The sequence below is a fragment of the Pan paniscus genome, chromosome 1 (genome assembly GCF_029289425.2).
Source record: "Pan paniscus chromosome 1, NHGRI_mPanPan1-v2.0_pri, whole genome shotgun sequence".
Taxonomy (NCBI): Eukaryota; Metazoa; Chordata; class Mammalia; order Primates; family Hominidae; genus Pan; species Pan paniscus.
In genome coordinates, this window is record NC_073249.2 from 139,924,519 (window position 1) to 139,939,873 (window position 15,355).

Consider the following 15,355-nt stretch of genomic DNA (forward strand, 5'->3'; position numbering starts at 1 on the left):
TTATATTTTTGACATGTGCACCAATGAGTGTACACTTACATATTCTGACTTAAAATAGTTAAGGTATAATTTCTACATGTATCAACTAATAAAACAGGGACTTAATCCCAATGACTAAAAAGAGTTTCTAAGGTGTTCTCAGTTTTTTCCTGCCACAAAAGCAAATACACTCCCAAAAAGAAATGGCCAAAACCAGAAAGAAAGGGGAAAATAAACAATCTCACCATCCAAATACAACCACTGTTATATCTTTGGCAACATCTCTTTACTGTTTTTTTCTTATGCTTTTATTAAACATCAGTTAATAACACATAAACTCGTTTGAATCTTATCTTTTCCTCTTAACTTGACAAACAAGCTAGTTCCCCCATATTATTGAAAACATTGTTCTTTTAAATAGTTGCATCTGGCACAGGCTTTTAAAGTTACTGAATCCGTGCATACACGTACCAATGTCTACCTATAATGAGGTACAAAGAGTCATTCATTTCTCACTCTTCTTGAATTGACACATAGGAATTAAAGATAATATGGATTAAGAAGAGTTTAAAACTGGATTCTCAATTTAGATGTCATAGGCAATGAACTACTTCTTTACTTAAAAAAGAAAAAAGTCCTGGCCAAATATTTGTCCCCTTTATTCTCATCTATTACCTGTTTATTCAAATCTATAAGAGCAGCTTCTTCGAAAAACTACTGACCAGAAAATTGCTATTAACTCAACAACCTGTGGCAGTTATCAAAACACTTCTCACTTCAAAGGTGAACAGTAAAAGCAATCACCTATGTGGAGTTTTAAAAAGGGGTTTTAAAAACATCCCTCACTTATGTGTGAAGGCAGAAATATACACTGACATTTCATGCCTAGTTGTCTAGTTGCTGTCTTCCTATGTTCCTATGTCTTCCTAGGGAATCGATAAAATAAAAATAATGAAGATAGAAATGGTAATGGTAGGCCGGGTGCGATGGCTCACGCCTGTAATCTGAGCAATTTGGGAGGCCGAGGCGCATGGACTGCCTGAGGTCAGGAGTTCGAGACCAGCCTGGTCAACATGGCGAAACCCTGTCTCTACTAAAAATACAAAAATCAGCTGGGCGTGGTGGCGGGCACCTGTAATCCCAGCTACTTGGGAGGCTGAGGCAGGAGAATCACTTGAACCTGCGAGGCAGAGGTTGCAGTGAGCCGAGATCGCACCATTGCACTCCAGCCTGGGCAAGAGAGCTACACTCCATCTCAAAAATAAATAAAATCGACGTGCACAGCTTTTTACATCTAGAACCTGCTGGTCTTTCAGGCCTAACTGGGGTTCATTCTGTTGATCTGATGCATTCGTTTCTTCTCCTTGACTTTGTACTTCAGCCCAGTCCAACAGAACTGGAGGTTTCCTTTTCCGCCATAGTTTGTCCATTATCAACAGATACCTGACGTCATCTTTAAAAACCTTGGTAAAAAGTTTAACTGGATTATATCCAGTTGATTTAGCCCATTCCTTAGTGGAAATACGTTTAATGTCACCTTCTTTATTAGAATGTTCTAGCTCTGGCTTTGGCTTCTGTTGGTTCCCAGGCAGCTTCAGGGTCAGCTCTGTCAGGAGATACTTCTTAAGTACTTTGCCCAAAAGATGCAATGTATAGGTTCTGAAGGTGTGTTACAAATTGTACAGTCAGGAGAGGTTCTCTGGGTTGGCTTAGGATGACATTCGTAACACTTGGTCACACCCTCTTTGATAGTAGTTACTTGTCCAAGATACCCAGCAGTTCCACTTTCAATAAGAGGAACAACAGCTGCCAGGCACACACTATTAACACGGTTTTGGGCAGCTCTGTTATCTAAAGCATTCATAACCAATATAAACTGTCAAAAATATTCCACATTATAGTCAGGGTTCATGATGCTGTCATGGTAGGCAACCATATTAGCTTTCAGGTAAAACTGCAGTGCACTTTCCCTGGCAACCTGTGCCTTTGATCTTCCAACATGTTTCTTTTGAAACAAAAACTGTTGAGGTAGCTGACATCAATAGTAACCAGATCAATCAGTTCGATGTGGGAGAAGCCGGTGAGCACAAGGTTCTTGAGGAGCTCACAGCACTGAGACTCTGAGAGTTCATTTAGCAGAAAAGGGGGATGGAGCTGAGCTCACATGGGATAAGGATGACCCATATGCAATGGATTTTGTTACCTCTGCTACAAACCTCAGGATGCATATTTTCAGTATGAATATGAAGAGTAGATTTGATATCAAATCAATGGCAGGGAATATTATTCCTGCTATTGCTACTACTAATGCAGTGATTGCTGGGTTGACGGTATTGGAAAGATTGAAGATCTTATCAGGAAAAATAGACCACTGCAGAACAATTGTTTTGAATAAACAAGCAAATCCAAGAAAGAAGTTTCTTGTGCCTTGTGCACTGGATCCTCCCAACCCCAATTGTTACATATGTGCCAGCAAGCCAGAGGTGACTGTACGGCTGAATGTCCATAAAGTGACTGTTCTCACCTTATGAGACAAGGTAGTGAAAGAAAAATTTGCTATGGTAGCACCAGATGTCCAAATTGAAGATGGGAAAGGAACAATCCTAATATCTTCCGAAAAGGGAGAGACAGAAGCTAATAATCACAAGAAGTTGTCAGAATTTGGAATGAGAAATTGCAGCTGGCTTCAAGCAGATTACTTCCTCCAGGACTATACTTTATTGATCAACATCCTTCATAATGAAGACCTAGGAAAGGATGTTGAATTTGAAGTGTTGGTGATGCCCCAGAAAAAGTGGGGCCAAAACAAGCTGAAGATGCTGCCAAAAGCATAACCAATGGCAGTAATGATGGAGGTCAGCCTTCCACCTCCACAGCTCAAGAGCAAGATGATGTTCTCACAGTTGATTCGGATGAAGAAGATTCTTCAAAGAATGCTGACGTCAGTGAAGAAGAGAGAAGCCGCAAGAGGAAATCACACGAGAAAGAGAATCTCAGTGCAAAGAGGTCACGTATAGAACAGAAGGAAGAGCTGGATGATGTCATAGCATTAGATTGAACAGAAATGCCTCTAAACAGAGCCCTCTTACTACTTAGTTTATCTAGGCAGAACCAGATTATTTGTTATGTCCTTTGTTCCAAAGGGAAAAAATTGACACCAGTGACTTGAAAATGATTCTGCTCCCTCTGAAAGCATTCATTTTGCTAGAACTGTTAAGACACACTGCAGTATGCTATACTGAAAGTAGGAATATAGCTTTAAAAACCCTTTGAACAAAGTATGTGCATAACCAGTCATGAGATAAAACAACACAATGCATGTTGCCATTTTAATGTAAATACCCTAAGGTATCATTAACAGTTTCAAAATATTGTGGTTAAGTTGATACCTGGTTATAAATATCATGCCTTTATTTTTGGCTAGAAAAATTAATTTTAGCCTAGATCTACATTTTCATACTCTGACTGAAACAGATTCAAAGAAGTATCAAATGCTATGTATTGAAACTTGTTTTTAAATGTTAAATGGCACTATGTATATTAATGTAAAACAATGTTAATTTACTCACGTTTTCAGTTTGTACTGCCTGGTATGTCTGTGTATGAAGCCAATTTTTGTGTATTGTTATAGTTTCAGGTTATTTATAGTTGATGTTTTGTAAAACTCAATGGCTATACTTATGGACCAAATAAATGGCATCTGCATTCTTGTTACAAAATTAAATAAATAAATAAATAGTAATGGTGTCAACTAGAAAGCTAAGAACTAGTAGAGCTGTAATGTCCAAAAATGTCGGTACTGTCTGTTACTGCTATTTATTTAATGATTTTCATTTTCCTATTTTCTAGTTCTACATAACAAAAATAATGCCGCATTTCAAAATTATGTGACTAAATAGTGCTAGTATTTACTACCACAGAACCTTTCTCCTCCCCAGTGTCTTGGCCTGCTGAACTGAAATATAGATTATCAAAGATTTGTTGTGAGCCTAACATTTCAATGGTTATATAAATTTTACAGCATTTTACCTTACTTGCACTGAGACTTCAAATACAAAAGCATTTTTCTAAATTGTCTAAAATAAACATTACTATTATAATCCAAAGAAAATTTATTCTCACAAAATATGGTACAAATATAGTCACCCAACTAAATTTTAATATTTATTTCTATACATATATTTCATAGCTTCCTGTATATATTTATTGATAAATACTAAAGCTGATATATGGAAAGGCTTGATATATTTAGTAAGGTCATGTTTCAGAAGCATTGTTAATGCACATAAGACATATACATCCACATTTTTCAACAAGAAAGATGTTATTTCAGTTCCAAACAACCACACTTAAGGCAGGGCGCAGACATACATAGAATATAAGACAGGACTGTAACAATAAAGTCTTCAGTTACTTTTCACTTCTGACTACATGAATATAGTAAACAAGATACCTCCAGCAGTTGATTCTTGGGGATAAAAAATCCAATTACTATCTTGCTTTACAATAAATTTAGGATAAAATGTTTTGTTGATTATTAAATCAGGTAAAGCATAAGGTACTTTAAACTGATTATTTGGTCTCATAAAATGATTCAATCTAAAGGCTTAATTTAGAGCCACCTACAAAATGACCCTGTATTCTACATTGTTAATCTTAAAAGCTTAATAGTTCTTAAACTTACATAATTTATTATTTTTTACCCAGAATAATCAATGTAGGACTAATTCTGATGAAATAAATCTAGATTATTTCCCCTCTCCATCAGCCCATCTCCCAATCAAACAGTACTTAAAATTATCACAAAGAACCTTTCTAATCACATTTAACTTTGTAGTATATTTTGAATTAGAAGGCACAATTAATAAAACGGTTCTCTACATAGAAAGATTTGTTATAAGTGTCCCCTATACCAGATGTGTCTGTTATTTCTCTGGCAAAATCTAATCTTGAAAGGGCTGGGGGAAAGGAAGAATAATAGCATGGCTCCTCTTCAGCTTCACTTTAAATGGCAACCATGATTAGAGAGGGCTGGGTTTCAGACATGCTTTATAGGAAGCATGTAGTCATTTAACTTTTTCATGTGGTGTAAAGCTCGTAAACAAAAAGTCAGAAAAGTAAATTCCTATGAGTCGTATACTTTTTACAAAGTATTTCAGTTAACATATTCCCAGACATACAGAATTACAAAATATCGCCAATTATAATCTATCCAATGATGACTGTGGAAATGTATAATTTCCAGTGATAATTTATCATCTTGATATTCTGGAAACACTAAATAATACAGGATCTTTTCATCAGGAAGTCAATTTTTTCTGAAAGAAAAGGGCCTTTATGTTTAGTTATGCCTCGCAGGCATTGCAAAAGAGTACTTCCTCTCTCTAGTTAGCACAGTGAAGGTATATCTATCCAAAAAATATCAAGAGGAGGTATATATAAAAAGGAGATGGGTTTTTCATTTTTATTTTTAAAATAATGGCTTCCTTAAAAAGCAATACCAACTAAAAATGGATTAAGGACTGAAACAAAGGACCTAGAACTGTAAAATTCCTAGAACATAGGGGGAAATTTTTATTACATGGGTCTTGGCAACGATTTGTTGGCTATGACATCAAAAGCACAGTCAAAAGAAGAAAAAACAGACAAGGAGCATGACTGTATTAAACTAAAAAGTTTCTGCATAGCAAAGGAAACAATGAAATGGCAACCTACAAGATCGGAGAATATATTTGCTAACCACATATCTGATAAGGGGTTAATAGCTGTAACATATAAGAAACTGCTATAACTCAATAGCAAAAAACTCCAAATATCTCAATTAAAAAATGGGCAAAGGACCTGAATTGACACTTCTCCAAAGAAGACACACAAATGACTAACAGGTATAGGAAGACGCTGGACATCACTAATCATCAGGGAAATGCATATCCAAACAATAATAAGGTAAATGCTTTTAAAAAAAATTAAACACAAAACTAACATATGATCTACCAATCCCACTTCTGGGATATGGTAGTTCTGTGTTTAATTTTTCAAAAGAACTGAAGTCAGAATCTTTAAGAGATAGTGGCACTCCCATATGTACAATGAAGCATTGTACACAACAGCCAATATGTAAAAACAACTTTAATGTCCATCAACAGATGAATGGATAAAATGGATTTACTGTGTGATATACACACAGTAAAATATTATTCAGCCTTTTAAAAGAATGAAATTCCAACGTATGCAACAACACAGATGAACCTTGAGAACATTATGCCAAGTGAAATAAGCCAGTCACAGAAGGACAAATACTGCATGCCTCCACTGATGAAGTGTCTAAAGTAGTCAAACTCATAGATGCAGAAAGTAGAATGATGGTTGCCAGGAACTGAGGTGGGGAAGCAGTTGCTGTTAATGTGTATAAAGTGTCAGTTATGCAAGATGAAGTTCCAGAGGTCTGCTGTACAACACTGTGCTTAATGTTGTGTTAACAATAATGTCCTATACACTTAAAATTTTGTTAAGGGCGGGGGAAGGTTCACAATATTTTACACTTAATTTTTAAAATTTAATTTATTTCTTCTTTTTTTAAATTTATATATACTTTCTGAGACAGGATCTCATTCTGTAACCCACACTGGAGTGCAGTGGCATGATCAGAGCTCACTGCAGCATCAAAAACCTGGCTCAAGCAATCCTCCCACCTCATCCTCTGGAGTAGCTAGGAGTACAGGTGCCCACTTTTTTTTTTTTTTTAAGTAGAGACAAGGTCTCGCTATTTTTCCCAGATTGTATTGCTTCTTTTATTTGGGAATTTAATGTGGTCTTCCTTTCCTCTCCCCTTTTCTCCTTCTCCCCTTTAAAAAGTAAACAACAATCAGAATGATGCTAAATAAAACACTGATGTAAAAACTGTCCAATGGATAAAAGGTAAAAAATGAATCTAATTTGAAAAATTATTCAATCTTTAAGACAGAGGAGAGCTTAGTGGTTATTGACATCAAAATGAATCTGATGGGTAAATTCCTTCAATAACCCTGAAAAGTGGTTGCCCTTCTTTTTCCTTCAGTAACGCCAATGGTGGGGAACTCACTCTCCTTGAAGAGCTAACTAATTCTTGGAAATTGTACTACTTTCCACCTTTTACAGTTTTTTGAGGTGTCACAGAACATGCCTACTGGCTTTTTTCCCCCTGAGACACAGATATTCTGTGCTACCAAGTCTTCCTTTTTAAGGTTAATATTCCGGACTTTTTTACTTAACTCTTGCCTATGTGCCTAATTACAGAAATCATGCTCTACTACTGCTAACATTCTATAAGCAGAAGGCTTGGATCTGCCAAGGTATTCTTGAGGTTCTGAAAGGGCCATAGAACATTATTCTTCTCACTTCCTTCTAGTACCTGTCCTCACCTGGATAAGTTATGCCTAGCCTGCAAAGCACCTTGGCTGAGTCAATGCCCCATGCCCCATGCACCACAAGCTCCCTGCAAAGCCCAGTCAGAAGAGTCTTCAGACTGGTGAATACAGGCATCATTTAGAGATATAGGTACTTCAAAGACGGGCAGAATGGGCATATTAGAAGGAAAATGGATACTTCTAAAAATATCACAGGAACAGAATGAGAAAAGAATACAGGTCCTATATCAAGCAAAAATCCTCAGACTGAGACCTTGAAAGGCAAAATCTCTCTGTTCAGGGAGCGGGGAGGAGGAGACAGAGATGGAAATTCAGTCCTCAATTCTTGCTCAATTATATTAGAATAAGGAGGTATTGTTTCTAATTTTCCACAAACATGAGACTCTTATTTCTTAAAATCTCTAAACTGTCCTCTGTGGGGAAAAATGCTTTTCAAGCATTTGCCTATGAACTTTCCATTATTTTTCATTCCAAAGAAATCTGCTTGTTTTCCATTAATGGATCTATTAAAAGGAAACTACTTTTGTTCCTTCTTAATCTTCTTTTCTAATATAGTAAGAACAACAACATTCAATCCCTCAGATTTTTTTAAAGCCTACAATGGGATTTTAAAATGCCACTAATTAGACTACACAAATATAGACACTACTTGCATTGAATACTGTCACTCCATACACCATCAAAAACTGTAAGAAACTTCCTTTTTCAGCTACCATCTCTTGAGCGACTCCTATGCTTTGGCACCTAGTCTAGAAACTTTACGTATGGTATCTTCCACCTACCTGTTTAATTAGTTACTATTGGTCAAACTTTAAAGATGAAGCAACTGAAGCTCTGTGAGGATAAAACCATAGCCAGTGCCACAGAGCCAGTAAGTGGTAAAATCAGGATGTCACCCAGTTCTGATATTCACTGAATAGATTATTGAACTGATATAAGGATAAATGGATGACACCTGTCCTGGATATTTAATGACAGATAATAAAAATCCAGAAATTCATTAAGCAAGTAATAATAATGAATAAGGTTGTTATACTTCAACCTCTTCTGCATTCAGAGATGGATGTGTTAGATGCTCATTCCTATTCTTTTGCAGTGGGGCTGGAATGCACCAGGACAGAACTCAATAGCTGAGGATCCCAATGAAACTGAGAGGAAGAAAAGATAAGCAGAGGCACATCAGGAAGCAAACTAACAGTCCAGAATAGCAAAGATACCTATGGTCCACACCCCGCCCTGACCGGTTCTTAGTGAACAACTGGTTATTGGTAATATTGCTGAGGTAGCATTGGCTGGTGGTTTAGATGATCTCTTTCCAGAACTGCCAAGATACTTTAACTTTTAGCAAGCCCTGTATTTCTGTCATCCAACTGGCCAGAAATTCACCACAGGAAGAGGCTGTGGAAAGTCATGAACTGCCATTTTGAAAACTAGAACCCTTACAATTACCAAAGGAGAGGTGCTTTATTACTAACCCACGTATCATTATTACCTTCCATATCAGTACAGGGTTCAGCCAAAGTTGTCATTTGGCTCATGATTGTTTTTACTAATTTATTTTTTCCATATACATGGGAAATTTAAAAATACTTTCAATTGTATACAATAGAAATTATATTAAAATTATAGATTACTTTTTAAAAAAAAACGGCAATATACTCAAAGCTTCAAATGTGAAAAGGTATTTTTAAAAAGGTATGTAAAAAGTTTCTCTGTCAGAATCCTTTTTTTTTTTTAGTTTCTCTCTTGTTCTGTATCTATCTGCCCAATTCCCAACCTTCACAACACATAATCACTATTATTAGTTTTTGGTTCAGAGATCACTTCACGTATATGTAAGTTAAAACAAACACTTCATTTTTACACAAATATTAGGACAATATGTACTTTGCTTTGTCTTGCCTTTATGTAACTTAAATAGATCTTCAAGATCTTTCTACATCAAAACATAAATACTTTCCTTGTTCCTTTTTAAAGCAGTACAGTAATTCACAATATGGATGTAAATTCTAATTTTTGCAGGACTTTCCAGAATAACTTCTGTTACATACAACATGCTTAGCTTTAGTTTTATAATCCTTAATTTTATTGAATTTGAATTTCCATTTGACATTTAATTTTGAAAATGTTTTACAACAGTACCCTAAATGTACTTGTTGGAATAATATACAACAGTTTAATTATTTATATGTATATTCAGTTTCTAGGATGGCATCCCCAAACTCAAAATAAAATGTATTGACACAGTTAAATATGGCATGTACTTAAAATAATTATTTCAGTGGTAGTGATAGACTTTGCCCATCTGTGCATCCATCCATTTATTTCACTGCTTTCCTCAGTAGTTATAAGATTATGAGATAACTGCTGATTGTTAAGAACACAGCATATTGTCATAGAACAGACCAAATCCACCTTAATAAAAACAGATGGCTGTGACCTAACTAAATAAAATTTGACAAGTTTTAAAAACTATAATATTAAGTAAGAGTCTACAGTCATTTATGACTAAAAAACTATTGGTTAAAGTACATTAATCATTAACAATATAAAGATTTTCACTGTCATATGCCATGCAATTTTATTTCTAGGCACCTACTAGAAAAACATTTGCTTGAATGTATAAGAAAATATGAAGAAAAATGTTCACAGATGAACTGCTCATAACTGCAGACAATCTAAAATCTGTTAGAGATATATTATAGATATATGCTACATAGCAGTTAAAAGAATGAACTACGTCTGGAAGTATCAAGATGGCTAGATATCAGAATTATTGAGTGAAAAAATGCAAGTTGTAGAATACATTCACTATGATAACCATCTCTGCAAATAAAAAATTTAAAAATGTATGGTTACACAAATGAGTAAAAATACCAAAAAAGTACTAGGAACATACATACCCAATTTATAATAGGTTACTTTATACAAGACAGAGGATCAGAATTGGAGATGGTGGTAAAAAAAAAAAAAATTCAACTTTATTTGAAATATTCTATTTTTAAAGACATATTATTGATATAATTTTAGAAGGATGGCTAAATATGCAAAAATATTAATGTTTGATAATTCTGACATAACCTTTGGACTTTTCTGTAATCTTTTAATTTCTAAAAATTAAAAAATATATATTAAAAGGCCATTTATTGTACAGATTTATTGGGCCATATAATTTTATAACTACAACCAAGTAGAATAAATGAAAACATTTTAACTTATGCTTTTCAACAGCAAGATACACTGAGTAATTATAATAGTTATCCAACTCATAAACTCACCAAACTTCAATGGCTGTTTCACATCACAGGGAAATATTTTTTCACTTTTTTAGCAAAACAGAACAAGATATGCAGAATTCACAGTATTATAGAATTACATATTAAACATTCACATACTACTTTCACCACCAGAAGAAAAGCATATTTCAATGACGATAAAGCAAAAGTTGGGAGCAGATTAAAAAAAAAAGTCAGCACCCATGAATGTGATAAATCAGCAAAACAAATGAATTGATTTATAATATTCACTTCATTAGAACAGGAAAAAGAACCCTAGCACTTTATTACCTAAGGTTTAACTTAACAAATACTATTGGGAAATGTAGTGATATATGCAAGTGAATGTTGCAGATATTTGGAGCTTATCCTTTTAAGCATCAAAACCTTTCAGTTATCCATGTTGATGACAATCTCTCAGAAAGGACATACTTCCCTCAGTTTTAAAATACATGTATTGAACATAACCAAGGTTTTCCTTGAAAATGTATGGGTCAGCATTCATTCATTCATTCAGCAAATGAGAACTGTCTTCAAAGAGTGTGCAATGTTGACATTGTCATCTTGATATCAGTTTGGTCAAGGTAATTTTACAATTAGTACACCAACTGAATTAAAAATAAAATTCTACAAAATTGGAAATATCTAAACACCTTTTCACTTCATTCCAGCATATCTTTTATTTTTTCCTTACACAAATATTCTAGCCAAACTGTTAGATTCCTATAACCTAGTCCATGTTTTCTCATCTTTGAGTCTTTGCTCAGTATTCATTTCACTTGGAATATCCTCCCTCCAATTGCTGTCAAAAAACCTATTCATCCTTCAAAGCCCATCTCAAATCTCAACTATAATGTGAATAGTATTTCTTATCTTCCCAATTAAATTAACAGTGCTTTAAAGTCTTTTGGTCTCCCAGTGTGGCAATTCCTCAAGGATCTAGACCCAGAAATACCATCTGACTCAGCAATCCCATTACTGGGTATATACCCAATGGATTATAAATCATGTGCTATAAAGACACATGCACATGTATGTTTATTGCAGCACTGCTCACAATAGCAAAGACTTGGAACCAACCCAAATGCCCATCAATGATAGACTGGATAAAGAAACTGTGGCACATATACACCATGATGTGGCCATAAAACAGGATGAATTCATGTCTTTTGCAGGGACATGGATGAAGCTGGAAACCATTCTCAGCAAACTAACAGGAACAGAAAACCAATGTTTTCACTCATAAGTGGGAGGTGAACAATGAGAACACATGGACACAGGGAGGGGAACATCACACATCGGGGCCTGTCAGGGGGTGGAAGACTAGAAAAGGGATAGCATTAGGAGAAATACCTATTGTAGATGATGGGTTGATGGATGCAGCAAACCACCATGGCACGTGTATACTTAACGTAACAAACCTGCACGTTTTGCACATGTATCCCAGAACTTAGAGTATAGTAATAATTTTAAAAAAAAAAAGTGTTTCGTCTTCTCTGAACAACCTGTTTTAATTCCTAAACAACAGTACTGGGAGGTAAAGATTTACACAACAAATACTAATTTATTTCAAACTAATGGGTCATACTTAGGATACTTTCTTATAAAATAAAAATAATACCAAACTTGCAAGGTTATTGTGGAATGTATTATGTACAGAAGATGTCTATATCAATGCTGGATACATAGTAGATGCATAAGAAATTGATAAATATTATGGTCTACACTATAAGTGAAAAATCAAGTCAAGAGGCTGCATACTAAAAATTATTATGATAACATTCTCTCATGGGCATGTACAAACATCAGAAAATCTTCTAGGCCATGAACTCAATTATGTGATATCTCCAAGAGAAAAAAGTAACTTAGAACAGGACTCATTTATTCTCCCTGAGTACATGAAAAGTCTGAATCCTAAAGAAGAATAAGTTTTTCAAAGAAAGATGTATTTAAAAGAATAATTAGAAGTACTGCTTATAATACCGATAGGTTAAAAATTGTTCATAGGTTAATTAGTTCCTACTGCTGCTGTAACAAATGACCACAAAATGACTAGTTCATAGGAAAACAAATTTATTATCTTAAGAGTTCTAAAAGTCGGAAGTCCTAAAATCAAGGTGTCAGCTAGGTTATGTTCCTTCTGGAGGATCCAGAAGAAAATCCATTCCCTAGAATCCTTTTCTAGCTCCTGGGAGCCACCTGCATTCATTCCTTGGCTCATGGACTGAGCCTCCATCCTCCAGCTGCACAGCATCTTAAAATCTCTCTCTCACTGACTAAGACTCCTGCTTCTGTCATTACATTTCTTTTTTAGGACTCTGATTCTCTTGCCTCCCTCTTATAAGGATACTTGAAATTACATTGAGACTATCTACATAATCCAGGATAATCGCCCCATCTCAAGATCCTTAATTTAATCACATCTACAAAGTCCTTTTTGCCATATAAAGTGACATAATCACAGGTTCTGGGGATTAAGATATGGACATATTTAAGGAACCATTATTTAGCTGAAAACAATAGGCATATCTGGCTCTTTAATTTTATAAAGATTACTAATCCTATTACTCTTCAATTCAAAACTATTTTTTATTGTCTTTTAAAAGGGAAAGCTTCGTACATATACTTTACACTGTAACAGTTTCTCAACTGAGAGAATTTGAAAGGCTTTGAAACCTCAAGATTCTTTCAAAATGTGATTCTGATTTCCTAGAGCTCATTGTACTAGCTAGAGTACAATATTTGCATTTTCAAAAGTAGTTCGTTGAATGGTTCCATATTTACAAAACAAGGGTAATTTTAGTGAATTATGTAAAATCTCACAGTGAAAAGAATTACTATAGCTTGAACAATAAAGTTATCAATCTGTTGTTAATTTATTTTCTCCCCTCCAGAATCTGGGAAAACCACTTATAATAGTTACTCTGGAGACCACAGATCACAAAAAATTGAAGTGTGGTGTTGGGGAGACTTCAACTGCTTTAGAATGATTCTCCAAGTGTATACTGTAAATTTGCTATTCTCTTGTAATATTATATTTGCAATGTAAAAGAATTTACATTTTTGTTTGTCATGAAATAATAATTTACTGTGACCTTCCTCACTGGTATTTCATCAAAGCCATTCTCACCATTGATTCTATTTTTGTTTTGACACGTTGAAACAAATAAAAGGGTAGATGGTCTACTTATTTTTTAGACTTACCAAAGAACTATTACTACATCTTTATATTTAAAAATTAATAATCCTCAATATTTGCAAAATATTACTCATTAGACAATATGTTAGCTACTGTGTCTGAACTTCTAAACCAGTAAAACTGTAATTTTTCCATTCCTGTCCCTCATTAAGCTCGTCATTGCTCACTGTGGTGGTATACTGTTATTCACTATAAGGAATTATAAGTCAACAAAAGTCAAAGTATTATGCAAACTAAAAAATTTACCACTTTAAGGCCGGGGGCGGTGGCTCACGCCTGTAATCCCAGCACTCTGGGAGGCCGAGGAGGGTGGATCACCTAAGGTCAGGAGTTCGAGACCAGTCTGGCCAACATAGTGAAAACCCTGTCTCTACTAAAAATACAAAAATTAGCTGGACGTGGTGGCAGGCGCCTGTAATCCAGCTACTGGGGAGGCTGAAGCAGGAGAATTGCTTGAACCCGGAAGGCGGAGGTTGCAGTGAGCTAAGATCTTGCCATTGCACTCCAGCCTGGGTGACAAGAGTGAAACTCAGTTTAAAAAACAAACAAAAAAACAAAAAAAACACCACTTTAAAAATTTATATAGAAGAATTAGAGAAAGAAGATAATTTCAGGTTCTTACTATGGAGCTGCTGTGAAGGCATTTCACACACTGCATAGAATCTAAGTAATGTAGTTATTATGTGACATGGTCTTTGAACTCTAACAGAAATTCTGTATTTCTTTCTAGCAAAGATCCCTCATTACCTAATGGGGTTCTTGGAGCTCATCCATTCTAGTTCACCAACTATGTTTTGATAATTCCCTTGAGGAATATTTATGAATTAATGGAATCATGTCTAAAATATACTGCAGTGGGGAAAGGTACAGATGGAAAAAGATTAGACATGGGTCAGTAATTTCTGTAGCCTCGTGATAAATACGTAGGGATCTATTTTACTATTCTACTTATGTATATTTTGAAAATATCCATAACAATTCATAAATATATATAATCTCAGGTTCTACAATTTATTAAAACATTTAAACAATGGCATTTATCATTATTATTTTTTAATCTGGAGGTTCATCATGATTGGAAGATGGGGTTTACAACACACTAAATGAATTAGGAAAAACCAAAGACTAAGAATGAGTCAGATGAAAGGGAAGAAAACTATTTTTTGCAAAGGACAGTAATCACACATGGTCTAACTGAGTCAGCTGTTTACCCAGAAAATCTGTGGAGTCAACCCATCATATAGCCTATTCAAAACTTTTAATTATACTGGGGTTCCATATATACATTTCATAGTTTTTTTAGGCCAACGATATCTGTTATTAGACTTACCTTCACTGTCCAAATAATTGAAAAAAGAACAATGCATTTTTACTAAGAACAAGAACTCAAGGTAGATAATAAGCAGGACTATGAATAAGGAGAATCCTGATTACATTGTAAATTAATCTCTGATAGTAAAGAGCTGTAACTGCTGATCTGGAACAATCTGTGAATA

The 15,355-nt window shown here is 34.8% G+C and overlaps 1 protein-coding gene and 2 pseudogenes across 4 annotated transcripts in view; 1 reads left to right on the forward strand and 2 right to left on the reverse strand.

Annotated features, from left to right (window-relative positions):
* The window catches only part of HS2ST1 (heparan sulfate 2-O-sulfotransferase 1), a 199,260-nt gene that overhangs the window by 65,527 nt on the left and 118,378 nt on the right, over positions 1-15,355 (reverse strand). The gene's annotated exons all lie outside the window — the stretch shown is intronic.
* LOC134729007 (SUMO-activating enzyme subunit 2-like) lies at positions 1,251-1,997 on the reverse strand (annotated as a pseudogene).
* Positions 2,085-3,119, forward strand: LOC117975156 (SUMO-activating enzyme subunit 2-like; annotated as a pseudogene).